General features: G+C 41.6%; 1 long non-coding RNA gene across 3 annotated transcripts in view; it reads right to left on the reverse strand.

Annotated features, from left to right (window-relative positions):
* Positions 1 to 26765, reverse strand: part of LOC135181094 (uncharacterized) — a 78556-nt gene extending 51791 nt beyond the window's left edge. For 2 of the 3 annotated variants that reach the window (XR_010304719.1, XR_010304718.1), the window contains exon 1: positions 14341 to 14460. This is a non-coding gene — a long non-coding RNA (uncharacterized LOC135181094). Of the gene's footprint in view, positions 1 to 14340; positions 14461 to 26662 lie in introns of those variants that run through there. The other variant, XR_010304720.1, reaches the window with a different exon arrangement.
* Positions 26766 to 27106: the final 341 nt, after the last annotated feature.

Raw genomic sequence — 27106 nt, forward strand, 5'->3', positions numbered from 1 at the left:
TGACTTATCCATGTAGTAAAAGGTCATGATGACATCGCTAATTTGGAAATAAATAGCTTCCTGTAATGTTATAGAATTACTGTAGCAATCAGGCACATAAAGATAAAAGCTCATATAGATAAAGGCATATTAATAAGCTCATAAAGCCTTATTAATCAGGCTTGTAATGGTAGCAGTTTGAAACCATAAAAGAAATGAGTAAGATATTTGTCTGCAGGCGTAACACAGAAAAGAATGAAAACCTACCCACAGAGCATGATATGCCATTAGCACCCTGCTACTGGGGAAAGCAAGATACAGTCTAAGAGCAGCATCTTCTTTACAGTACATGAATATTTAATACATTTGCTTTGGTTTAGCTGAGGAATACCAGCAAAGAGTACTTTGGGCATACCCAAAATCATTAATCCACTCCTCGAGTTTAGTAACCTTAATTCATTGCTCAGGGAAGTCAGTGGAACTCAAAGTAGGATCCTGAGAGATCCATTTGTAAAACACTATCCAGGACCCTATCCAATGGCTACAGACTCCAGAAATCACAGGATGCCACCTATTACCAAGTCCCAGATCATCTTCAGGCAAATTTTCTTGTTCAGATTGAGATCAAATGAAAATCATCAATTCTAAACCATAAAATAGAGCGTTTCTGTGAAAAATATCTCCATCCTTATTTAGCTTTTCCTACTTCCAAGCAAAGGCAGCCACATCAGTACACTGAATTATCAACAAAACCTAAAGATCAGAGACATTCAGAAAATTGTACACTTTATTTCTGTCATACACCACTAGGTCAGCAAGTTTGACAAAGCTTCCTTGTTCCAAGGAAGGCTTCCCATACACACTGCAGGCAGGCATCCTATTTTGTTGTGAATAACTGGGGCAACTGCAGCAATTTGATTCTAAAAATACCCTCCATAATCACTAAATCTCCATTAATTTTAGATGTATTTCCAGAAGGCAGACCTGCTTTCTGTGCAAGAGATGGTAAAAGAGGGTAAGTATGATTTTTTTCCCCCTTTCCTTCTTTTTGCTCTCAATTTTGTAACAAATACATAAGATTTACTCAGGAAAACAGCTCCACTACTCTGCTCAGCAACTGTGGTAGTGCATGGTCCTCGTCACTTAGTCACCTCCTCACCATACATTTAGAATCCTATTATTGTTTTGGTTGGAAAAACCCCTCCAAGATCAAGTCTAAATGTCAACCCAACACCACCATGACTCTTAAAACATATTCCAACAGTACTGCATCTACACCTCCAGGGACAGTGAGGCAACCACCCCATGGCAGCCTATTGTAATGCCTGACCACTCCTCAAGTAAATAATTTTTTACTAATATCCACTTATTTCACCATTGCATCAGACTCAAACCAATATTTACCCTTGACACAACCTGACAGGGCCACATCAGGGCAATGAAAGCTCATATTCCATTTAAGTCCTTCCAAAGGAGTGCATTTTGGTAGAGTAGAGAAACTGATTTTCATCTAGGCTTTTTTTAACCTTTTCATGCATGGCTTTTTTTAACCTTTTCACCTAATATTAGACCAAAAAAAGTCTTATTTTACACATTCTGCTGTTCATCCCTTACAGTGTAATAACTGTATCTTAGATTGCCAGTGCATTCAACCTTATATTAAAACACAAGATGGTGACAATTATACCATTTGCATTTGTTGCTTTGTCATATAACATTGTTTATGTGATTGCAAAACAACAGTGACATCCAGAGGCACAAAAGCCTAACCAGAAGCATTCATTATCCAGGACAATCTGTTCAAAATCTGAGATACTCAGGATCTCAGTGGCTTTGGTTCTTTACAAGTGCATAAGGAACTTGTGAAATTTTGTTATTTTAAATCTGCCCCCACCCAATCTTACTCTGGTCAGCATTTGTTGGAATATGATTGACTGAGACAGTAGTGAGATACTGCCATACAGGACCATTATGACCTGTCATGGGTAGTTGTCATAAGGTTCAGTGAGAAACTTTCAACCTCAGGTATGTTTTTGTAGTCTTTTTGTTGAAAAGGGAAAAGTCAAAATCAAAAGAAATTCAGACACATCCAACTGAAGCACAAGAACACTTAAAAATTGCATGCAGTTAGACTTTTTTCTTGACCAATGCTGCAAATGTACCGTAGGCTTTTCACAGCCCCAACAAACCTGGGGCTCCCACCCACAAATATACACAAGGAGGTGAAGTGAAAATATCCAGAGAGCTTCCCTCAGGGAAGGTTCCAGCACTGAATGCTGTTGCTGGTCCTCACCTTTCCTTGGCAGCTACTTCACTGCTCCATCAAACCTGGGGCTCCTACCTTCATGTTCTGAAGGCCTACTAACCTACACAACATGTTGTATTCATGCCCAACAGTGACCCAACTCTAAAATAAAAACAAGATGGGTTGCAGAAGATACAAATAGATACAAGGTCCTGAGAGAAAACTCATCCACAGCACTTAAAAATATCCCAATCTTAGAAACTTTTGAGTCTCAAAGCAGTGCATTTACTGACTAGATTCTCTGCTGGTGTGAGTCACAATGGCACCATTTATTTCAGTGGAGATTTGTCAAGTTACCTCAGCTGAAGACTAAGTCCTATCAGCCTCCTTTTCAACATTCCTGTCACTCCCAAACAGATGTGTTGCATCATTTGTCATCTCTTTAGACCTCACCTATGCTGAGCCTGTTCTTGCAATAGGAAGATAATTGCATATAGTTACCATTTCTGTCTATGGCAGGAAAATGCAGGTCTATTTAACTCTGCTCAGTCCTTTCTTTATCAAGAAAGAGTATTTTAAGAGCTGCCTTTTAAGCTCTCTCTTTACACACTGAAGGAAACAGCTATTGTAATAACCATGGTACTATTTTAGCTTTCAACAGACATTTTCTCTTGGAGTGGCTTCTGGCTGTATATAATGTCTCTGAGTAGTCCATTTTAAGGGGTTATCTTCCTTTCCAGATAACATTTTGCTGAGGATTTGATTCAAAGAAATAAGGTGTGGGGGGGAGGCAGTTAGGAAACTACAGCTCACTTCTTTCCATGTCAGGCCAGCAATCAACATACCAGTGAGCTGTTTACAAAAAAGAATGCTGCATCCCCTATCTACCTGACAGTCTCTTGCAGCTGGTGATCAATTAGTTATTCTTGCTATGAAAGAATGCACATAGAACCTCTTTGTTAGATTCATTTTTGCATAAGACAGAATAAATGTAATTCTTTTCTAAGTGATCACACAACTGACATAGTTCTGTTCATATAGACAATGTACTTGCATGAAATGCTACTGTGTAAATGACATATTTTCCTTTTGACTACTGCATGACAATCAAGTGACTTAAATTACTCTTTATAATTCATGTTAATATCTCTGGTTCTGAATTTGGAAGCACTATAATTAGCAGAAAAAATAAACCTAAAAAAACAGACTAAACAGTCCATATGTTAGTTATAGAGGATGGTTAAAGAGGGGCAGAAAACTGGAGTATAAAAAGCCTTGAATACATTTACCAGTGATAGAGAAAGTGATTTGTAGATAAATAGTTTCTGCTTCAGAAAACAGATGTTCAGGTAGCACAAATCAGAAATGGCACATCCCTTATTTTCTGCTGCTAAGGACCTAGCTCAGAAAAAAATATTTTCATTTCAATACAAGAAACAAACAAAATCCACACTTATTCCATTAATCCAAACAATAGGGGGAGGAAAAAGGATAAAGCATGGCCCAAGTTGCAGAAAGTATGTACTCAGGGACAAATTGTCAGCACAGTTTGTCTCTGCAACAGTATTGCTCTCAAAGCATTCAAATGTTCAAAGTAGGATGAACTTGGATTAGGCATCAGACTAACCTCTTAGTATCATGGTTAAGTGCCCTCCTCCCAGTAATTATTCCATGTACCTGGCACTCAAAACTGAAGGAAATCTCTCCACTGTATTTGGAGTTATTGAAAAGGTTTCCTTGAAAAGTACTGAGTGGAATTCATCCTCAGATTACCATATGGCACAGAAGGGCAGAGGGTGCACAACAGTAAAGGATGGTTTAATAAAAACTGTACAATAGGTTACTTAGCTTCATGGTCTTTTCTGGCTCAAGATCTGCATTCCTGTAAATGCATGGCAACCACATGCTACTTTGACTTTTTATAGAATCAGCCAGGTTGGAAGAGACCTCCAAGATCAGCCAGTCCAACCTAGCACCCAGCCCTATCCAGTCAAATAGACCATGGCACTAAATGCCTCATCCAGGCTTTGCACGAACACCTCCAGGGACGGTGCCTCCACCACCTCCCTGGGCAGCCCATTCCAATGCAAATCACTCCCTCTGGCAAGAACTTCCTCCTAACATCCAGCCTAGACCTCCCCCAGCACAACTTGAGACTGTCCCCTTGTTCTGTTGCTGGTTCCCTGGCAGAAGAGACCAACCCCCACCTGGCTACAACCTCCCTTCAGGTAGTTGTAGACAGCAATGAGGTCACCCCTGAGCCTCCTCCTCTCCAGGCTAAACAACCCCAGCTCCCTCAGCCTCTCCTCACAGGGCTGTGTTTCTGCCCCCTCACCAGCTTCATCCCCCTTCTCTGGACATGTTCCAGTATCTCAACATCTCTCTTGAATTGAGGAACCCAGAACTGGATGCAAGACTCAAGGTGTGCCCTGACCCACGTTGAGTACAGGGGCAGACTAACCTCCCTTGTCCTATTGGCCACACTGTTCCTGACAGAGGCCAGGATGCCACTGGCTCTTGTCTGCCAGGGAAGCACAACTCATCAGTAAAGATCAAGTAGTGCTTGGCAAGTGTGTGACAACCCAACTACACCAGAGTTTCAGACCAGCATGGCCTAAGCAGCTGGATGCACTGTACATGCCACTTCAGTTGTGGCACTCAGACATTGCAATCCCTTCAGGATTACACTGGGCAAGCCCTCTTTGGGAATACTTTAACCTCTTGATTTAATTAGCAAATAATTCAAGGCTTACTTGATTTCTCTTCCCAATTCTGAGGTTATCTTTTCAAGAATGATTCAAATAAAGAGATTAATAGGGAAGTTGAAGATACGTGAAGGCTTTACCCCATACTTCCCAAGCACACTGGAATCAGTTGTAATCTGTTAATCTCCTATTTGCATGTGATTAAGCTTCAGCAGTGTTCTTTGCCCTCCTATGCTGTATCTCTTTCTCCAGTGCTCATTAACAGGCATTTTTCAGAACAGATAGTACCTTATCACTACCAAAAAGCAGCTTCAAGTCCTTAGGAAAAGCTTCATCTTAACATCTATATTTTCAATACTGTACATCATAACTGTTTTCCTGCATCTTTATAGCTATTAATAGACATATTTTTCATGACAACAGGATTTGTTGGTAGGGTTATGAGAGATCATCTGCTCCTTTTTTCTCCTCTCTTAAGCTGCAATTTTCTGTCATATCATAACAGGTTGTCCTGGAAATAGCTTGTCACAAAAGGAAAGATTTGTTGCTACTGAAAGAGCAGAAACAGCTGTAAAAGAGCAAAAGTGAGATCTCAGGTAGATAAATGTTCTTTAAATACACAAACAGGAGAAAAAGGAGGCCCTAAACAAAGCTTACTTCAGCTGTTTTGTTTCACCAGTCTTTGCAAAGTCAAGGGAGATAAGTCTTACAAATGGTTGTAGCTTTAAGTAGATTGTGTGGGTGGTTAAATATGGAGGAGTAGAGCGAGTGATTGAAATAGGATGGGCTAGGGTCTGTACTCTGAAGGAAAACAGATTCATTTTCTAGCAGAAAGCAATTTCCATAAATAAACAGGATGGCTAATCATTACCTGCTTTAAGCATGATTAGGCTAAATATCCTTCCAGCAGTCAAAACAACGCAAAAAAAGAGATCTAAGCTTTCCTGCTCTCTAGAAAGGCTCTGCTGAGCTCAGTTGGTGTCAGACATGAGCACAGGAAGGGCCAAGAGTCTAGCTACCACACTCAGATACCCAGACTGCCTTTGGTCCAGGGTGAAGCAGAGAGAAACTTGACAGCCTTTTTGCTAAGTGCTCTAGTACCCAGGGTTGCTCTGAAATCAAGACATGCCAGAAAGCTCCATGCTATGTGGTCAAATATCCTAACGTGTGCCTTCTACAGTTATCAGCATGAGGAGTAGGCAGACCTATAGCCCAGCAGCTCTGTGTTCATGCATGTGAATGTCTGTACACAGGGACAGGGATATCCAGTGCCAGGGACATCCACAAACAATAGGTAAAAAAGATACTTTTACTACATAAGCAGAGCAATGGGCCAAAACTCAGGTTTGGTGTACACAATTGAGCACATCAAAGGGTAAATGAACCCATTTTTCTCAGTTATTCAAGAGTCAAATGATTATAGCCAGTGAGGTTAGAAATATAGTCAAACCCTTCTAGCAGAAAGCAGGCTGCAAACAGTGCCAGGAAGGTCAATATACTGTGTACAGCAGTATTTGGTTTTGCTGTAGTATTTAATCAGCCTTACACATGAAACTTAACTTGATCAACATAATAAATAGTTGATGTTTCAGTTATACTTAGTATGCATAAACACAAACAAGCTTCTGATGTTGTCTCTAGACTAAGAACCTGGTCTTATTACCTTCAGAAGAGGTTACACTTTCTATCCTCTGAATTATTAGTATTGTGGCTATGTTGATGACTTTCAGTAGCAGCCTGCTGTCCCACCCACAAAAGCCATTGTTATGCAATGCAAATATATGCTAAAACACTCTGCCAGATGATGAGAAGAAGATTATCATTTTGATTTACTTGTTCTAAGGCAAACATCTGTAAACTGATTATAAGATACACCTTTTTTTATGGATTCTGTGAATGAGAGAGAGTCACTGATTACTGGTTTTTGTCTTCAGTTCTATTTGATGAATTGCATGTAATTACAACATAATTAGGTACCACCTTGGAAAAAAATATGCCATGAAATAGTTATAAAGAGTGAAAAGTGATCAGCCTGTAATTTTGAAATACATTCTAGCAATTCTTTTAATCAAAGTTGTGCAAAGGATGTCACTTACCTTAATTGTCAGTGTCAATATCATAGCCCAATATTGTAGTTTCCAAAAAAACTGATTTCAATCCCAAAGTAAAGTCTGTTTACTTAAAAAATTATCCCAGACCCATTTAACTGCAAGCACTCAAAGGATCTCAGAAGACTACCAAATATAAGACTACAGAATTATCTTTTTAGAAGCTTTAGACAATGTTGGAGTCATCTAGCATAATTTTGATTTAAAACAACACATTATGTGGGTTTGCACATATGTTTTAGCCTCTGGCAAATAGGAATATTGCTAAAAACACACCTGCATTATTCCAGCTTCCAGTGAATTGAGGCAGGATTAGAGCCTCACATAATTGAAATGTATCAGCATTTAAAGTAAAACAAAAAAGTCCTTGCTAGATTTAGGTAAAAAGGAAACAAGTTGGATGAGGGAGTTTATTCTTCCCCTGTACTCAACACTGGTCAGGCCACACCTTGAGTACTGTGTCCAGTTCTGGGCCCCTCAATTCAAGAGAGATGTTGAGGTGCTGGAACATGTCCAAAGAAGGGCAACAAAGCTGGTGAGGGGCCTGGAACACAGCCCTGTGAGGAGAGGCTGAGGGAGCTGGGGGTGTGCAGCCTGGAGAAGACGAGGCTCAGGGGTGACCTCATTGCTGTCTACAACTACCTGAAGGGAGGTTGTAGCCAGGTGGGGGTTGGTCTCTTCTGCCAGACAACCAGTAACAGAACAAGGGGACACAGTCTCAAGTTGTGCCAGGGTAGGTCTAGGCTGGATGTTAGGAGGAAGTTCTTCACAGAGAGAGTGATTGGCATTGGAATGGGCTGCCCAGGGAGGTGGTGGAGGCACCGTCCCTGGAGGTGTTCGAGAAAAGCCTGGATGAGGCACTTAGTGCCATGGTCTAGTTGACTGGATAGGGCTGGGTGCTTGGCTGGACTGGCTGATCTTGGAGGTCTCTTCCAACCTGCTTGATTCTATGATCTAATGTGGATTTACAAGGCAGAAATCTCAACACAACCTTTCTACTTGACCTGATGAGTATGCAGTGAACATAGCAACCTGTAGATAGTTCAGTAGCCTCATCTTCAGAGGAGCAACCTTCTCTACAACAGCTAGGCTTACCCCTATGCTAACGTCCTGCATATTGGCACTGCATATCTTCTGTTGACAGATAAGCTACCTTTTTGTTGTCAGGCCATGGTCAGCCTGGCAATGCAAGCTGAGATCTACTGTAGGGACCCACAGGTTGTTTGGAGCATTACAGTCAGTTGAAGAAATCTAGACACAGGCCCAAGTCATCATTTTGTTACTCAGACTTGAACCAGTTTTATTTTACAAGGTGGTGACAAGCCAGTTCTAAACAAACATAAATCCATGGCTTGGCTTAACCAGGGATTCTTAAAATTGCACACTGAGCATCTGTTTATTTACCCACTGGATTTTTAACCTATGAAGTTTTCAGCTTTGTTTCCCTAGATCAAAAGGCTAAGTCTAAACAGATAGAAAGTTTTTATATCTGCTTTATTTAATAAAAGCTTCATTTCTCCTATACTGCAAGGTACCCTGAGGTACCTTTCCAGGTGAAGACACCAGATACTTGGAGGTACAGTAGCAGTCATGGAGGTTCCCAATGTTTCAGACTGAACAGTAAGAAAGAAAATCAAGCTGGCATGAAATATTTTTTCTGTGATGTTTTCAATACAGAGAGCAGTTAGACTATTACAGGAGCTACCAGTGCAGCTATTGGCACAGCTGAAAACTTTCCAGACAGGTCCTGTGCCAAAAGTATCCTGACCTTTCCCTCCTCACAGTTCTAGAAGATAAAGACTCAGAAGCAGGGCTTTGAACTAATGGCTGCTGCCAGGTTTCCAGGATACTTTGGACAGAGGTAAAGGAAGTTTTTAAGCCCAAAGGGCTTAAAACAGGTACTGAGATTTCAGTGCAATTAGTTGAGAAAACAAAGTTAGAGCCACATATTCCATCCAAAAGTGAAGCTGCCCTTTAAGATGTAACCTAAAAGAAAACTAGGTTGTGAAATGCAAGCATTACTGTTTTGTTTTTTTCCATCACCATGCAATTCACAGCACAAACCAGTGCCAGGAGATCACCCAGAACTAAGGACCACAACCAGGCCTCTGAAAACTGAGCTGTGTTTCTCTTAGGGCAGTGCACAGTATTTTCCATAAATTCCCAAGTCCCCAAAAAATGCCTAAAGAGTGCCCTTAAGTCACAAAGGGTGTAAACTAATTTTATCAACTTAGGATAGTTTCAAACATTCTAATTATAAAGGCTCTTAGACACAAAACCAATAAGAATAAACTCAGGTATGTGCAACACTAAAACATTTACTACATCACAAGGAACTCAGCAGTAGGTTGACTTTAAGTACCTTTGGCTCAAGTGAGCATAAACGTAGTTTATCTTCTGCAATTACCTGTGCTGTTAGAACTCTTTTGTTTAAAACATTACACTACTGTCTGAGAACTACTACCCAAACATGTTAACAGTAGGGGTGATGTTCAACACAGCATAGAATCAACCAGGTTGGAAGAGACCTCCAAGCTCAGCCAGTCCAACCTAGCACCCAGCCCTATCCAATCAACTAGACCATGGCACTAAGTGCCTCATCCAGGCTTTTCTTGAACACCTCCAGGGATGGTAACTCCACCACCCCCCTGTGCAGCCCATTCCAATGCAAATCACTCTCTCTGAGAAGAACTTCCTCCTAACATCCAGCCTATACTTCCCCTGGCACAACTTGAGACTGTGTCCCTTTGTTCTGTCCCCACCTGGCTACAGCCTCCCTTCAGGTAGTTGTAGACAGCAATGAGGTCACCCCTGAGCCTCCTCTTCTCCAGGCTAAACACCCCCAGCTCCCTCAGCCTCTCCTCATAGGGTTTGTGTTCCAGGCCCCTCACCAGCTTTGTTGCCCTTCTCTGGACACATTCCAGCATCTCAACATCTCTCTTGAATTGAGGAGCTCAGAACTGGACACAGTACTCAAGGTGTGGCCTGAGTCAGTTGTGAATGTGACGTTGTATTGTTCAAATTGTTAACTGGCCTAAATGATAGAATAGCTTGAGTTGGAAAAGACCTTTAAGATCATCTAGTTCCAATGCCCCTGCCACAGGCAGGGATGCCTTCCACAAGATCAGCTCATTCAAGGCTTCATCCAACTTGGCCTTGAACAATTCTGTGATGGTTTGGGTGTTTCCCCCTCTCACCCCCCCCCCCCCGCCCCCCCCACTTTGGAAACCACCCAGAGTAGACTCAGCTGGCTCTGGAAATTGAATCAAACTTATATTTACAGCTAGCACAATATACAAGCAGATATTTACAGTATATACAGTATACGCAGTAATATACAGAAGTATACAAGGTAAAAGCTAATATAGAAACCTGAGTCCCCAGGAGGGGCTTCCAATTGCTCCTTCACCTTCCCCCTACCCCTCTCAACCTTACCCCAGTCCCAAGGAAGAATGGAGGTTTGGGCAGGGGGGTAGGAAACAAAGTGGATTAGTCAAAGAAGCTAAAGAGAGATGCAGCTTGGAGCTCCCCAGCAGGAGAAGTTGTGCCTTATCTGCTTTGATTCTTATTCTTATACATCTCAGCAAGCCAATGAGCGAGGTAAACATCAGCCTCATTTTCCTTCCACAGCCTATAATCTAGTTGTTCTCACCAAAACATTCTAGCTAGGCTCAAACTAGCACAACTTCCAAGGAGATGTCATCCACAACTTCCCTAGGCAACCTTTTCCAGTGTCTCACTACCCTTATGGGTAAGAATTTCTTCCTAATATAACAGAAAGACTGGATAAGTCTACCCTCTTCCAGCTTAAAGCCATTTCCCCTTGTCCTATCTCTACAAGCTCTGGTAAAAAGTCCCTCCAGAGCTTTCTTGCAGACCCCCTTCAAGCACCAGTACAAGTAATGTTAACAAGGAAGAGAGAATACACAATTGTTAATTTTAATTCAAGTTACTGTTTCTTTCTCACACTCCAAGTTAACCAAAATGTCATTATATGGTCACAGAAATTCTTCTAGAAAGAAAGAAATTATTCTGAAGGGTTACTTCAAGATAAAATGCTGAGATGTATATAGCATGGAACATCATTATGGTAGAGAAAGGGAATGATCACAGCCATGAAAAAGAAATATAAGCTGCTTTGGAGATCATATATCTTCATCCCCAGTAAGCTTAGTACATTTCTCATCAGCATTAACAAGAGTTATACCTGCTCACTGTAAAGTAAATTGAAATAAGTTAATTTTATTCTTCCCAGTCCAGGAAGATGACTTTAAGGGAATGAATGATGAAGGCTGCCAATATATCTGTCTTAAGATAAAGATGGCTACCTTGACCCACTGCAAAACCCTTCAATTCCCCTTCTCATGTTAGCTTTATGCTAAGCCAAGTATTTGTGAACAGCTACTCCTTGTTTCACCATAATGATAAGAGAATTATCATACACTATAGATTTGGGTCTAAATCAGAAAAGAAGTTTTAAGCTTCCAAACCTGTCTGAAAAAATTTGGTCTGAAAAAGCCCCAATCTTTGAATGAACAGAATTTTAGAAGGTAATATACCATAATTTTAGAAACACCAGTTCCACTGAACTTATGAGGTGGGCCTGAGGTGGTACCATCTATTTCACATTTTTGCACCACCTCCAGGTCTATATTCAGTAGACTTCTGTCCTTCATTACCAGCTTCTCACTATCAGCCTGAATTCTTCTGCTGGTTATCATTGCACGCAAGTCTAGTCAGATTTACTGCAGCTGGAAAAACAGCAGCTATTCAGAGTTCATAATTGTACTGGTGGCACCTACCATATTCCATTTAAATAGCATTTGCCTTTCTCATGATTACTTCTGCAAATAGCTTAAAAAAATAATCACCCAACTTATTGGAAACACCTCCCCAAAACACAGGCATTTCAATTTTCATTACAACAGATTCCTGTTATTTGGCTTTAGCAATCTTAGCATCACACAGACACACTTGGAAAACACCACACACACCACCAGCAACATTCAAGAAAGCATCATACACACAGTATCTGAGAACTCAGAAATAAATGTGGAGTTCAGGGGCAGATTTCTTCCAGGTGCAAAAAAAACCACAGTGGCAGTGTTTTAGCTTTGTAGCTGTGTTCTTCAAACACTCTCTTTGCTGAAATGCTAGCTCTTTATGAACCACATGAATCCCTGCTGCAACTTCTATTTTGATACAGAGAAAAATCTTGCTTTACATCACATATAAAATTAAACCACAGCAAGATTATATTCTGTGGATGCTAAATGTATATATGACATAAACCAGTGGTGATCTATGTAAAACAATACATGCTTCCAGGGTAAGAATTTAAAAAGAAAGATATCTTGGTTTAGGTTCAGCTAAGGAGCAAGTTTAACAGGCAATAAAATAGCCAGGTAGGGCTATCTCTAAAGAATTGCTTACAATTTAGAATGAAACTTTAAGTAAAGGTTAATCAGAAAACACACTTTTTTCTATCTCACCTTCCAAATTTAATTATCAGAAAACCAGCACAGATTCTATAATCTTTGTTAAAGCAACACGAGTGTGATGCAAATGAATAGTTCTTAAGATCTCACTTCTCTGAAGTGACCCTTCTGTAGCCAGTTATTCTCTCACTACCAATAAAATCTCCTTCTGAAAGCTCCTGGTTCTATCACCCAACTTGTCTTTACAAGAATTGAGACTGCTCTGAGCAGGCAGTAGAAACCTGTCCATTTGCATTTGGAAGTCAGCTGAAACAGTCTTTGCAGTGTGCCTTGGGTCACAGAATCACAGAATGTTAGGGGCTGGAAGGGACCTTGAAAGATCATCTAGTCCAACCCCTGAGTAAGTTCATCTAGTAAGTCACACAGGAATAAAAAAAAAATAGTCTTTTTCACCATCAAAATGTCACTTTTCCTGCTCAAACTGACCTTTTGAAAATATTATTAAAGCACATCATAATCATAGAACACCAGGTGGGAAGGGACACCAAGTGTCACCTGGTTCAACATTTGCTGGCAAAAAAGCACAGGCCAGACAAGATGACACATCAACTTGTCCAGCTGCACCTTAAGTTTCCAGTCTTGGGGAATCCACTACTTCCCTGGGGAGATTGCTTCGATTGGTTATTGTTATCATCATGAAAATTTCTCCTCATGTCCAACTGGAATTTCCCCAGGAGTAACTTCTACCCACCACCCCTCTTTCCCATCTGACTCCTTGTAAGAGGAGTCACCATCTGTTTTGTAGCCACCCTTTCAGTGCTGAGATATGGTGATAAGGTTTTCCCTAAACCACCTTTTCTCAAGCAAATCCAGCTCCTTCAGCCTTTCCTCACATAGCTTTGATCATCTCTGTGGCCCTTCTCTGGACTCTGTTCAGCCTGCCCACATTTCTTTTACATAGCAGAGACCAAAACTGAACATACAATTCCAGCTGTGACCCCACAGAGTAGAGAGCTGATGATTATGCCCTTGATGTAACCCAGTATCCTGTTTCTTTGCTGTGCCACTGCAACACACTGTTCCCTCATACTGAGCTTGTTGTTTAGCAAGGACTCCCAGGTCCCTTTACACAAATCTGCTTTCCAGCCAGGTAGATCCCAGGCTGTGCTGCACTCCTGAATGACACTTTACAAGGTGTAAGATCTAACACTCATTCTTGTTAGGCTTCATTAGGTCCACATGACTCCTCTCTTCCAGCTGAACCAGTACTTCCTTCTATTTCCCCACTCAGAATGGTATCATCAGCAAATTTCATCAGGTTACACTTAATCCCATCACACAGATCATATATGAAGATACTAAACAACATTGGGTTCATTATTGACCCCTATATTATATAATAATACAACACAGAATGAAGCTGAAACAGTGACCAAAAGTCTAATATTTCAAATATTTAAATTCTCCAAACCCCAAATTCTATTAAGAATTTTAGTGTGTTCCACAGCAAATTGTAATCTGCTTTAACTTTTTAAAGAAGTGATTAAGTTTTGGGCTTTCACAAACAAGGTTCCTTCAAAGTACTTACTGCCCAGTTACAGCATTGTATTGAAGGAAAGTTATGATTCTTTTATGACCAAAGTAAGTACATCAGGATTTTTACTTGTCTGTACCATGAAACCTGCACATACTTCTGTGGAGCTTCCACAGTGTCTGTGTTTAGCCCATATCTGAGGCTAAACTCCAGCAGTGCCTCTATCACCCAATGATCCCTCCCTGTATGAGAAGGGAGACAAGGGAAAGCAGAGAAAACCCACAGGGTCGAATAAAAGCAGATTTAATGAAATAGTCAAAGTAGTACTCACCTCAATGCAAGGCAAATCAAGTTACACTCAACCCAGCCGAAGTACAGAAGGCAACACTCAGGAAAGCAGTCCTAAAAGTCCAGGAGAAAGGAGCAGGATCAGAAGAGAAGCACATAGAATGCTCTAGCAAATGGCTTCCCTCCCCTCAAACTTCCCCCTTTATACTGAATGTGATATATAATGAGCTACACCTGTGGTCAACTGGCGTCAGCTGTGCTGGCTGACTCAGAACTGTAATGACCTGCAGCTGGTGGCTGTACTGGCACTCTGGCCCAGCAAAACCAGAACATTCAGGCACATTCCACTTTCCAATGCAGTTCTATTCAAAGCCCTGCAGAAGTAACTTACAGCAACCATTTACACCAGGGCAGAATGATGTCTGTATTGGTGTGATGATTGTGAGGTTAGAGGAAGAACTGAGCCAGAGCTTCACTCCAGGCCACTTTAGGTACTCCTGGTTAACAGACTTGCAGAGTAACCATGCAGCAGAACCTGCCATCACCAGGCAATTATAAAACAGAGCCCATGTCTTCTATTTCTCTATCTGTTCCTCTGAGTGGGAAAAGGAGTCACACTTTGATCTCCAAAGCTGTGGAGGAGAAACTGAAGGAGTCAGAGCAGAATCTTACCAATAGCTATTGAAAATCTTAGTACCTACAGAAAGGTAAGTTAAACATGGTAGTACCATCCTGTGATGCCAAAACCAGATGTCATGGACCAGCTCATGCCTATGCCACTAAATTCTCTTCCCCTCTCACCAAGGATGGCCTTATCCAGACTGACTTTTAGGACTGGTCTCTCTCTTGTTAAAACCTAAGCAAAACTGAAACATGGGCTGAGACATGGCTGGCGAGATACAAACCACCCCAGGGACCTCTATGATAAGTCACTGCTGTAGTTGGTCACATTCCAGGCCCCAGGAACACCTTCTGTCACTACTGGATGTGCTTGTATGGATACAGTGCCTCCCAGCGAAGACAGAGCCAGGCACTTGTTTTGACAAAACATTAAGCAAAATGCAATAGCAAGGAAGCTCTGGAACCATTAAGCCATTGCAGGTTTGCAGCCAAGTTATGGCATACGACAGACACGTTGTAAGCTGTCCACAAAAGGAGGCTAAGCTGAATTCATCCTGTTCTGGTTTTCCCCATGCTCAGTGTAAGTTACATAAATGTACATGTATCCTTTAAATAATTCAGGCACTATCTTTTTTCACTTAAAAAATAAATTGTTATGCTTTGCTGCTCCCTCATTTCATTAAACTCCTCACCGGTTAAACGCTAGCGCTGTAGGGAATTCTTTTTAAAAGCACTTTCAGCACAAGCAGTCTTGGAAGCATGTCTGAGCTTTTCCCTCTGCCATCTCATCTCTATTCATGATTTTAACCATCTACTTAATGAGACTGAAATTCACCTCGAAAATCCTCCTCTCAGCTGTCAAGCATTCCTTGCTCCTTTTCCTTAAGCTCACGTGAGTTCTCTCAGCAGCACCACTTCTTCAGTGCAGCTCCTTCATGACATGCTGCCTCGGTGACTGACAGGCAGCACACACACACCCCCAGCAGAATGTCAAAGAACACAACACGATAAAACCAAACACAGCTTAATACCCTTATGATAACGCCAAACTGCTTAACATTCTCCTTCCCTTTGACAGACTAGCTGTGTGTTTTCTCTTTCACAGCTGCATGTCTGCTTAAAAAAGCTTGGTTCTCTGGCCCTTGGAGCAGATAAACACCATTTGTATTTTAGACCAGGTTTAAATTAAAGCTAAGCAAATTGATTTTTGTCAACGAGAGTAAGATGTTTATTGTGATCTTTCAGAATTACAAGCTTGTATTTTATTGCATGTCTGTGTGATGTGAAGGCTACCTGATTTAAATGGCACTCTTTTTAAAGCTTGTTAAATAGCAAAGACCTGAGTTATAAATATTGCCACAGCTGAAATTTGCAAGATAAGGTTACCTGCAAATTATGGAGTTGTATTTGCAGACAATAAATGGGGGGGGGGGAATTAATTGCTCCATAGAAGATTATTCTTCAAAACTTGATTGTAAATATTCTAGACTTTCCTGCCATTTGAGCAAAGGGAAGGCAGCTGAAACATAACTGCAGCAGGGAGAACAAAACACTAAGAGTAGCTAAGCAAATAATTCCTAAGCAGCTCATAGACTAAAAATTATTCACTCAAGCAAGTATATTTTTTTTCCCAATGATGGGCATGTTGAGAAAGTTCAGGAGTCATTCATAGACTCAGCTCTGAATCCTGCTATATAAATGGTTTTCCTACATAGAGAAGCCATTGTGAAGCCCAAAGGGCATGATTCTAAAGCACGCTTGTTACTCCTGCCACTCTTCTGTGGACATACTTGAGTTGACATTAAAGTCACACAGCATACTACTAAATGAAACAGGGTTACAGCCCCATTCCATACCCTTCTGGCTCTAAGATGCACCTAACATGGCATTAGAAGAGCTTTCTCATTGTAAAAGTGTTTGAAATAGAGGCTGTGCTACAGGCCATCAAAGAGATGCTGTGCAGCATGAAACTATGCGGCATGACTGGCAGCGTGCCGCAAATATGTGAGCAACTTGGGAAGGCAAAGGCTGCTGAGAGAGCACTGAAGGTGCACATGCTGGAAGCCAAACCATATGCTGGGCATAGTGTCTCCTGTCCTCTCAGCCATACTCCCAGAAAAAAAAAAAATCTCAAAAAGTGCCAGCAAGCCCAGAATATTATGGGGTATGCAGTATGTGTCTAGTTAAACACTCTGGCTGGGCAGTAGAGCAGTATTTGAAGTAACTCCCCATTTATCTTTCACTGAGCAGTACAGACAGAAGCTGAGAATTCAAAAGCTCTTTGGCCTTTGCAGAGAAAGCAAGGGAGCAAATCCCAAAAGCTGCCTCTGCCACCTGTGCACAGCAGCTACAGCAGGGGAAACCAGCCTCCTATCAGCACCTGGAAAGGCTTTGGGTTTTAACTGCTTATGTCTTTTAAAACACTCCATCAACACCACCTTCTTTTAAGCTATAAACTTAACTTAGTCTGCTTCCTTTTAAAGATCTGAGGAAGAGTTCATGTGTCCAAACCTTTTAAAATCTAACCAGATGCATGAACTACTGAATAACCTAAATCACTTCCATCCACATTCTGGCTCTGGCTTTTATCCATAGATTATCATGGCTACAACAAAATATCAAATCCAGCTAATATGGTGCCACTGCTCAAGCGCTCTCATGCACTTGTATTAAATGCTGCATGTTGAGCAGATGACAGTAAAAGAACATCTTTTCTGAGCCAAAAAAAATAAAAATCAACCAACAAATCCCACAGCATACTATCTTAAGATTGTAATCCAAAAATCAGATTTTTTTTCACTTAGAAAGTAGAACACAGTAAGATTCAGTTAAGCCAAACTGAGCTTCCTTATATTATCCAACCACGAGTAAAGCTCTACTTAAGAAACAGTCCATGGTTCTGCTGTTTTATTTATGATGTCTCGAGGGAATCTGAAGTCTCCAAAATTCTCAGTCATTCAAGCTGCCTGGTAAGTCAACATATTTTATGTGGGAGCACAGCACTGGCCTTCATTGTCTTCTCACAGCATCCAATAACAAGTCTGAGAGAAGCCAAAAGGAGATAACCTACTTGGAAATGAAAATAAAACATATCATACCCTTGATATATCAAAACACCTGTTTATCTAGACTTCTCTAGATGAAATACATCTTTTTCTAGCAGCAAATCACACATACATTTTGCAGCCTGATGGAATTCCTTTGCTTGTTTTACTAAATGTGACTTTTACTAAGCATGACATTACTAATTCTTCCCCTGAAAAATCCTGTTCAGTCAAAACAGCAAAAGCCTTCACTGCTAGTGCTGTATGAAAAATTGGGCACCTCAATGCACAGTGGTTTGCAGTGTTCAGACATAATCTGTTTCCCTACCCCTGAGTCTAGGGTTAGTTTTTCATTCCTCCCATCATGCTCACTGATTGTTGCTGCTTTTACCCAAGAAACATTAAGAAACTTCACTTTTTTTTTTTCTTTCCAAGGCTGAGACAGTTACTCAGAGCACAGCAGCTTCCAGAGCTATTCCTCAATTACACTCATTATAAATACAATGGTTTCATTTCATAAATATCAGTTATTTGAAACTTCCATGATTCAACATCTGGACCAAGGGTAAAATTTCCACTAATAAACACGGGAAGAAAAGAAACACATCTTAGCAATTACTCTATACAATGTTCTTTGTTCATTACTGCTATTTCATTTTCTACATTGAGATCTGCTGCTACTTCTCAGGTGCAAAAAAAAAGGGCAAAAGAATCATAGAATTGTTTGGGCTGGAAAAGATCTTCAAGATCACTGAATCCAACCATTCTCTAACTCTAACAAGGCTGGTGATACACCATGTTGCCTCAGAACATAGAATCATAGAATCAAGCAGGTTGGAAGAAACCTCCAAGATCATCCAGGCCAACCTAGCACCCAGCCCTATCCAGTCAACTAGACCATGGCACTAAGTGCCTCATCCAGGCTTTTCTTGAACATCTCCAGGGATGGTGACTCCATCACCTCCCTGGGCATTCCAATGGAAAATCACTCTCTCTGTGAAGAACTTCCTCCTAACATCCAGCCTATACTTCCCCTGGCACAACTTGAGACTGTGTCCCCCTTGTTCTGTTGCTGGTTGTCTGGCAGAAGAGACCAACCCCCACCTGGCTACAACCTCCCTTCAGGTGAAAGATCTTTTCAACACCTCCAGGAATGGGGATTCCACCCCCTCCATAGGGACCCTATTCCAGCATTTCCTTTCACCCAGGAAAGTTCTTCTAATAGCCAACCTAAACTTCCCTTAATGCAACTTGAGGCCATTTCCTTTTGTCCTGTAACTTGTTACTAGACAGAAGAGACCAATCCCCATCTGACTCCAGCTTCCTTGCAGAAAGAGATGCAATAGGCACAGTATGAAGTCACCAACTGTGATTGCTGTAAACCAGGAAACTTTCAAGATGAAATAGCAGAACTATGGGGACAATGATTACAGATTCATTGTGGAAACAGCAGCCACCACCTAATTTGAATGAAGACTGGGTTCAGCCACCATCTAATTTGAATGAAGACCGGGTTCAGCTCCAGGAACCTGCTGCCTATGAGAGCTAGTGAAGATTAGAGCAGATCAGCTAACACCAGCTGAAACTGCAGTATTTTGAATTCAGTTGGGTTATTCTCGACTTGCACCTTTAGTGGGTTATGTTCACATTTGTTCTCCCTTGCAATCTGAGCTGCATAAATTGCTATGCAAGCACAAGATAATGTTTGCAAACAGACTCATTGGCACATTAATCTATAGCACTCTAATCGGCCCGAGGATCAGATGATTTTTTGTCATTAAGCAGTGAGTGTCAGCTCCTTTGGGCATACAAAGTGTCATCAACTTTATGCTAGCTTTGCTGACTCATACAAACACCTACGCTTGTAAGCATTAATTTTCTTAGAGCTACAGCACATTATATACTAAAGGAGATCAGAAGTAAGCAAAATCATCTGGAAAATACAGTCTAAATTGATATTGCTTCTGCTGAGAGGATTAATTTAACTGGTTGGAGATGGGATATATATTAAGCCATTAATGTTTATAAATCCAGAGACAGAAAATAACTCGTTTTACACCAGCTATGATTACCACGCTTGTTTTGTTTCTATGTGCTCAAAATGCTCTATTACCTGAGTGTTGAGAGCACACTGAAATTATGAAGTAGCTCTACATTAGTGGGCAAATGCATTTGGTGAGTTTGAACTTTTTGACGATCTGAAAAAACCTTTTTTATTTGTTTGCCAGCTGAACAGCACCCAGTGACTGAAAACTGCAGCTTCCTTTTCTAAGGAGCTGTGCTCCTGCCATTTCACAGACAGCAATAGCTGAACTTGAGCTACTATTTCAGACTCTCATTTGTTCAAGTGCTATTTCAGCAAATCCTAAGCGTCTCCCTCAGTGGCTGAATGCCTCCCAGGGGTGTCACAGAAGGACAATTCCCCTGTCTCTGCAGTGCAACACCAAGGGCAGAGAGTATGGGTCTGTAACAGAGGGGTATTAACTGATTGCAAGATGATTTTGTTTTCAACATTAATGTTGTTTACTAATTTTGGTATTCAAAACTCTCAGCACTAATTTTAATAATAATTGGTTCTTTTGCAATGGTCATGGAAACATTATACAGAGGAATAATTAGATCTAGAAATAACTACCTATAACATATTAATTGAACTGGAAGAGAAGGTTCTTGCAGTCACTGTACCACTTGCCCACTAGATGGATGTGGGAAGCTCCTTTCTTCTGATGGCAGAAGGCAACTGGTGAATTACAAGAGATTTTAGGTATTTACTCACAAATAATTTTTCCTGACTTGTTGGGGCCAGCTACAGACAGTACCCAAAACAACTTGCAAGGGGTTCTGTCAACATCTTATTAGCTACTGAGGCTTCTGATTCTTCCCAAGCTTCACAGTGCACTGGGGGAAAAGGCAGACAATGTCTGACCTTATCCTGGTTTTTCTGGATAATCTGTGTGTCCCTTCCAGGACTCCTTGGACTCCTTGACTCCTGCAGGTGTAGGCAGGATGTCTTGCAAGTGCAGTCTTGGCATAATGTCACGCTGGCTATGCAGACCTATCGTGTGAAGGTATTTGGTGCCTACTCCTGATAAACTCAAGGCAGGTAGCTTCTAGGCAGGCCATGTCCAAAGCATCAGGGCTTCTTATTATGCAGAAGAGCTAGCTTATAGCTCAGCATAGCATAATGCTGCAGAAAGCAATGGCAGAACCACTGCCAGAAGCAGAGAGCAATGGCAGCAGGCAGCAGTAAGCAAGCACAAACACAATGGCAGAACACATTGTATTACCTGCTCATCTCTTTTTATCTATACAGCCCAAGACTTATGGGCCTTTGGACACAGAATAACCAATCATAGAATAGAATCATAGAATCGACCAGGTTGGAAGAGACCTCCAAGATCATCCAATCCAACCTATAAATCAGAATGGTAGTTAGCTAAGCTTGACCTTATTAGGTGAAGTCATAGGCTTGTGTCACCCAAATTTGGGAAAAATGCAAGTCTTGCATGAGGCAGGCACAAGCTAAGTGTATGTACCTTGTTTACCACAGGGTGCAAACAGGAGTAAAAGAAGTCTGGGCAAGACAGCTTCTTTGTCCTCTTTCCCACAGTTGCTTCTCCCATCAGCAGAAGGAGGGAGAGCAGAAAAACATGTCTGAGCAAGCTAGGACATGTTCAGACCTATTTTAGCCTATTCAGGCCTACCACAACAGGGTCACATTGGCAGCCTTCTTCCCAAGGCGTGGACAGTGAAGAACGATTAGGAGAGACGGCAAGGATCGGGGGGGAGGGGGAGGAGAAAGAAAGATTAAATCTTGAGTAGAGCTTTAAAACGCTGAAATGCAATATTAGTATAATATTTTATAAAGACAATCACCCTTGATAAATAACTATTCCATTTCTTTATTTGTCATAATGCTCCTAGATAAAATTAAATAGACAGATTTGTCTCTCTGTGGGTGAGGAGAAAGGCTCCATTCCATGTACATGCTTTAGCATGTAAGTGTCAATCACAGAATCATAGAATCTGCCAGGTTTGGAAGGGACCACGAGGGCCATCTAGTTCCGCCCCCCCCCGGCATGGGCAGGGACACCCTACCCTAGATCAAGCTGGCCACAGCTTCATGCAGCCTGCCCTTAAACACCTTCCAGGATGGGGCCTCAACCACCTCCCTGGGCAACCCATTCCAGGCTCTCACCACTCTCATGGTGAAGAACTTGATTTATTGGTGTGAGTTTATGGTGTTTTTCACTGATTCTGAAATCAAATTTGAACAAGTCTTTAAAGTAAAGGTTTTGGATTGCATATTGTCTCCTGCTTCACCAAAGCCAAACAGCAGACCTGTTAGTTAAGTACTGCAGATGAGGAGTTACTCAGCTCACCCTGTCACACTCACAATAGGCCCAGGTTTTATCTGTCCTTGTTATTGAATTGGCCTCATCCATATTTGTCATTTAAAATTATGTTAGAAAAATTCTAAGTGCATTTAGGTTGTTCAGGGAAATGGTAACAGAATACTGAGCCATCTCTTTTTAAGGTTGTGAGAACAAAATTGGCACGAGCTAGCATTTATTCCTCACAGCTATACAAATTAAGCTGACAGCCTCCATATTTCACAAGTGGACTCCCTTCTGTGAGCATCAGTAGTGAATAGAAACACCTGGTAGGCAGGAACACAGTCTCACCTCAACTCCAGCTTTTCTGGTATCATTCCAATAGTTCTTCATTGGGTGTAATCTTTTATATTTTTGTAGCTTTATGATTATAAAAGAATAAAAATACCTAAACTCTCACCACCAAGAATGTTTAATCCCACATCAATAGCTGTGTTCTCTGCACACTCCTAATGATAACCCTACCACAGAATCGTTCTATGATTCCACTCTGCCTGGGACAGCAACCAGCATATCTAAGTCTCTTCCTAAAAACAGCTATTTTAGCAGAACACAACCATCTATCAAGGATCTATTAAGCTGGTAATATGCTAGTTCAAATATTTCCTGGAAAAAGGTTCTGAAGACTACACAAGTTCAATTAAGTGTCAGAAATTATGAGGAGTTTTAAACTTCGGCACTGTGTTAAAGAATCCAACGCACAGACAGTAAATCCCACCGTGCCTGTACACCAAGCAAACAAAAGGGAAGCTAGAAACAATTCAGAAGCAGCTCTGCAATTTTCTCATTTGAAACAGGACCTTAAAGAATTTTTGAGCCTATCTGGTGTTTGTACCATTTTGTACCTGTGTTTGTAAATCTGTACAGTGAGGAAGATACTACAGGAACATCAGAGTCTAAATGTGTGCTCTGAGAAAAGTTAACTTAGCCTTGGAAAGTCTGGACTAGGCATTTGGCTAAACATTACAGGGGGATTCAGTGAATAACAGGAATGTCACTCCCCCACCAGCACCCTGAAACACAGGTGTTCCTCCATTCCGTCACTGATCACACCTGTGCTGCTCTCAGTGAAGCAGGGACCCAATGGACACCTGAGTCGCACAGAGAACAGAGCTTAAGCTGAACTGCCTTCCCATCTCACTTTTAAAAGGGTGAATGTCATCTTGAGATCCAGTAATCCACTGCTGAGGGGCAGAGAATCCAGCCCCACTGCTGGCTTCTGGCCTAAGCAGTCCGCCTGGAAGTCAGAAGAAAACCGCTCAGTGTGAATTCCTGTGGCCACATTAAATGTTGCCTTCCAAAGATGAGGCACACAGAGGAACCTGAGAGTTACAGTTTCACGTTGCAATGTTCACAGCTAAAATGCCGTGACAAGTGCAATCCCATGCAGGACATTCAAACAACCTGCTCTGAAGCCTGCAAAATAAGGGGAACAAAAATGCAAAAGGCTGATGCCTAACAATTTGTGAATACATTCACCCAGAGACATCACAGATCAGAGCACATCAAAGGACTTCAGCTGTTGGGACGTCCAAGTCTTCACTTACCAGAGAGCATTTTATGTGGGTAAAGCATCACCATCACATTCAGTTTCTCAAAGTGTTGGGCTATGGAGTGAGGAGAGAAAGCACCACTTCCTTGTTCTTCAGGCTTAAAAGTCATGCTGCCATGGCAGCTTGTCAGATCACACCAAGACAGGAGAGCAAATGCATAGTTAGTGAGCCCCACTACAAAGACGCCAAGGTAAAAACATGAAATTCTCAACGTGTAAGATTTAAGGTCTGGGGAACACTGCTGGCAGAAATGCAGTCAAAGCTCCAAGGTGCTGCCATGGCTAAGCAATAACTGAGCAAGGCTTTTGAAGGTCTGTGAGACTGCAGTGACCAGTATAGCACTTAGACACTAAGTTCCTGTTTATCTCTGTTAAGATGTGTCGCTGGTGTGGGCAAGGTAGGAAGTTTACAGACCACAGTTCCTAAAACCCTGTACTGCTGCTTATCTGGATGAGCATGTCTGAAAATAACCTTCCACACTGACAAGCAAGTGTGGCACAGATGCACTGTTTTTTAGTTCATGCAGTCACTTCAGTGAGGAGTATTACCCAGTTTACAACAAAGTGTGCAAGTCAGGGATCTGTGAGGTCTCTTCCAACCTTGGTGATACTGTGATACTGTGACCATATCAGAGGCCGGCACAAAGGTCTCAAACAGTCTAGCCTAACCTTAGGGATAAACTGACATATCTCTGACTTACATCAGTACCCCAAAAGTAGGATTAGATTTCCAGCATATCTGTGTTAACCTCAAATGCACATTAAGCGTAAGAAGTAGAACACTACAGTAGAACATAATGAGCAATTTTGAAACAAAAGGGAACATTTCTTCAGGCAGTTTGCTGACAGACTGTGAAATTTGTTTCTGCAGGGATTACAGGGTCTGGTATTGGACTTTGAAAAGAAGAGATCATTTTCAGCAAAAAAATTTAGAATTTATTTCTGATGGGGCCAATCTGGGTAATGGGCAGGAGCTGATGACATGGGATTAGAAATGGAATTTTTCCATTATGGAAACTTCATACAGCTGGCAAGCTATGTTATGTCTGTCCTCTGCCTTCTGCTGAACCATTAGACAAATCAAATGCTGGAAGTAGAATAATGGGCCTGGCAGAGCAGATCACATCTCTGTATTCAGAGCTATTTAACAAACCACACTGTGGTTGGAGTCTGCAAAACCAGTACCCTGGTAACCTTTAAACAGATGGATCGTGGCAGAACCTTGTCAAGAATAAGACCTCATTCTCAACAAACATGAGAAATTAAGACTGGGAGGGAAAAAACATGGCACTTAGAGTCTGCTGTTAAACACAGTGCAGAAGCACCTGAGCAAGCACAGAGAAGTAATCCATATGACTTGAACCACTGCAGACATCTCTGCAACCTACAGAGCTCTAATCTCTAGCTTCCCCTGGGCCCTTATGATAGAATCAAAGAATCATAGATTAGTTTGACTGGAAGAGACCTTTAAAGGTCATCTAGCCCGACCCCCTCTGCAACACAAACAATTGGTTAGAGTCCTGCCCAGCCCAATTTTGAATGTTTCCAGGGATGAGGCATCTACCACATCTCTGGGCAACTCGTTCCACTGGTTCACCTCCTTCATTGTACTAAGTGTCTCCTTTAGTCTAAATATACCTTATTTTAGTTTAACACCAACATCCCTTGTCCTGTAGCAACAGGCCCTGCTAAGAAGCCTTACCCTATCTCTCTTACTGGACCCTTTGCGTACTGAAAAGGCACAATGAGGTCTCCCCAGAGACTGAACAACCCAAACTCTCTCAGCCTTTCTTCATATAAGAGGTGTTTAATTCCTGTGATCATTTTTGTGACCCACTTCAATAGGTCCATGTATTTTCTGTGCTGAGAAATAAATGCAGCCAGTTAACTCCAGAAATAAATGCAGCCAGTTAACCATGGACTAACGATGAGGCCATGCGAAGTCTCATGAGAGCAGAGAGGCAGAATTCTTTTGATGGAGCCCATGATACAATTTGCCTTCTGGGCTATGAGCACACCTTGCTGGCTCATGTCCTGCTTTTTATCCACCAGGACCTCCAAATCCTTCTCTACAGTGCTGCCCTCAATCCCTTCATCCCCCAGCCTGTATTAATACCAAAAGATTGCCCCCACTGAGGTATAGGACCTTGTAGTCAGGTGTACTTGGTCTTGTTGAACCTCATAAGGTTCACACCAGCACTCTCCTCATGCTTGTCCAGATCCTTCTGGATAGCATCCCTCCCACCATTCATTATTGATCTCCACCTAGGCATTGAGCCATTAACCACCACCCTCTGGATGCAACCAAACCAATTCCTTTTCCACAGAAAAATCCATGCATCAAATCCACAATTCTCCAATTCAGAGAGAAGGAAGCTGGGAGGGGGGAAGTGTACCAAAGGCCTTATAGGATTCCAGATAGATGACATTTGTAACTCCTTCCCTGCTCACCAGTGTAGTCACCCCATCACAGAAGGCCACTAGATTGATCAGGCAGAACTTGCCCTTGACAAAGCCATGCTGACTGTCTCAAATCACTTCCCTGTCCTTCATGTGTCACAGCATAGCTTCTAGGAGGACCTGATCCATGACTTTCCCAGGCATTTTTTTAAATGGTGTATTGCTTCCCTTTTTCCCAGTCACTAGGGACTTCACTTCACTGTCAGAACTTTTCAGATATTATGGAGAGTAGCTTGGCAGCTACACCATCCCTCAGGACTCTGGGATGCATCTTGCCAGATTCCATATTCTTACTGTATGTTCAGGTTCCTCAGGTTGTCTTGAGCCTCATCTTCCCTTACAGGCTTTGCTCCTCTTCTCTCCATGTTGCAGTCTTCCCACTCAGGAGATGTGGGAAGAGAGGCTGCCAAGCAGAAAAATCAGCATAATATAACATAAATAGCATTTTGAACCTGAGTAGTAGAAAGAAACTTTAGCAATAAAAATTAACAACGTATCAGTTTACTGCCTTATGGTCCATTGCTTATTGAGTTCAGTTTCCTCTTGGATGGACTCATAAAGGCTTCCAGTAGAATAATAATTTGAAAGACATATTTGTTTATGATCTTCCACTACCAAGAGAGAGATCAAACTCACATTTTTGAAATCATCTTCAAGAAAGAAGTGGGGTGCAGAAAGCAAGCTGCCTTTGCTCAGCAGGGCATGATGGCTGTACAGAGGAGTGTGAAGAAACATTTC

Source organism: Pogoniulus pusillus, chromosome 14 (assembly GCF_015220805.1).
Source record: "Pogoniulus pusillus isolate bPogPus1 chromosome 14, bPogPus1.pri, whole genome shotgun sequence".
Classification (NCBI taxonomy): Eukaryota; Metazoa; Chordata; class Aves; order Piciformes; family Lybiidae; genus Pogoniulus; species Pogoniulus pusillus.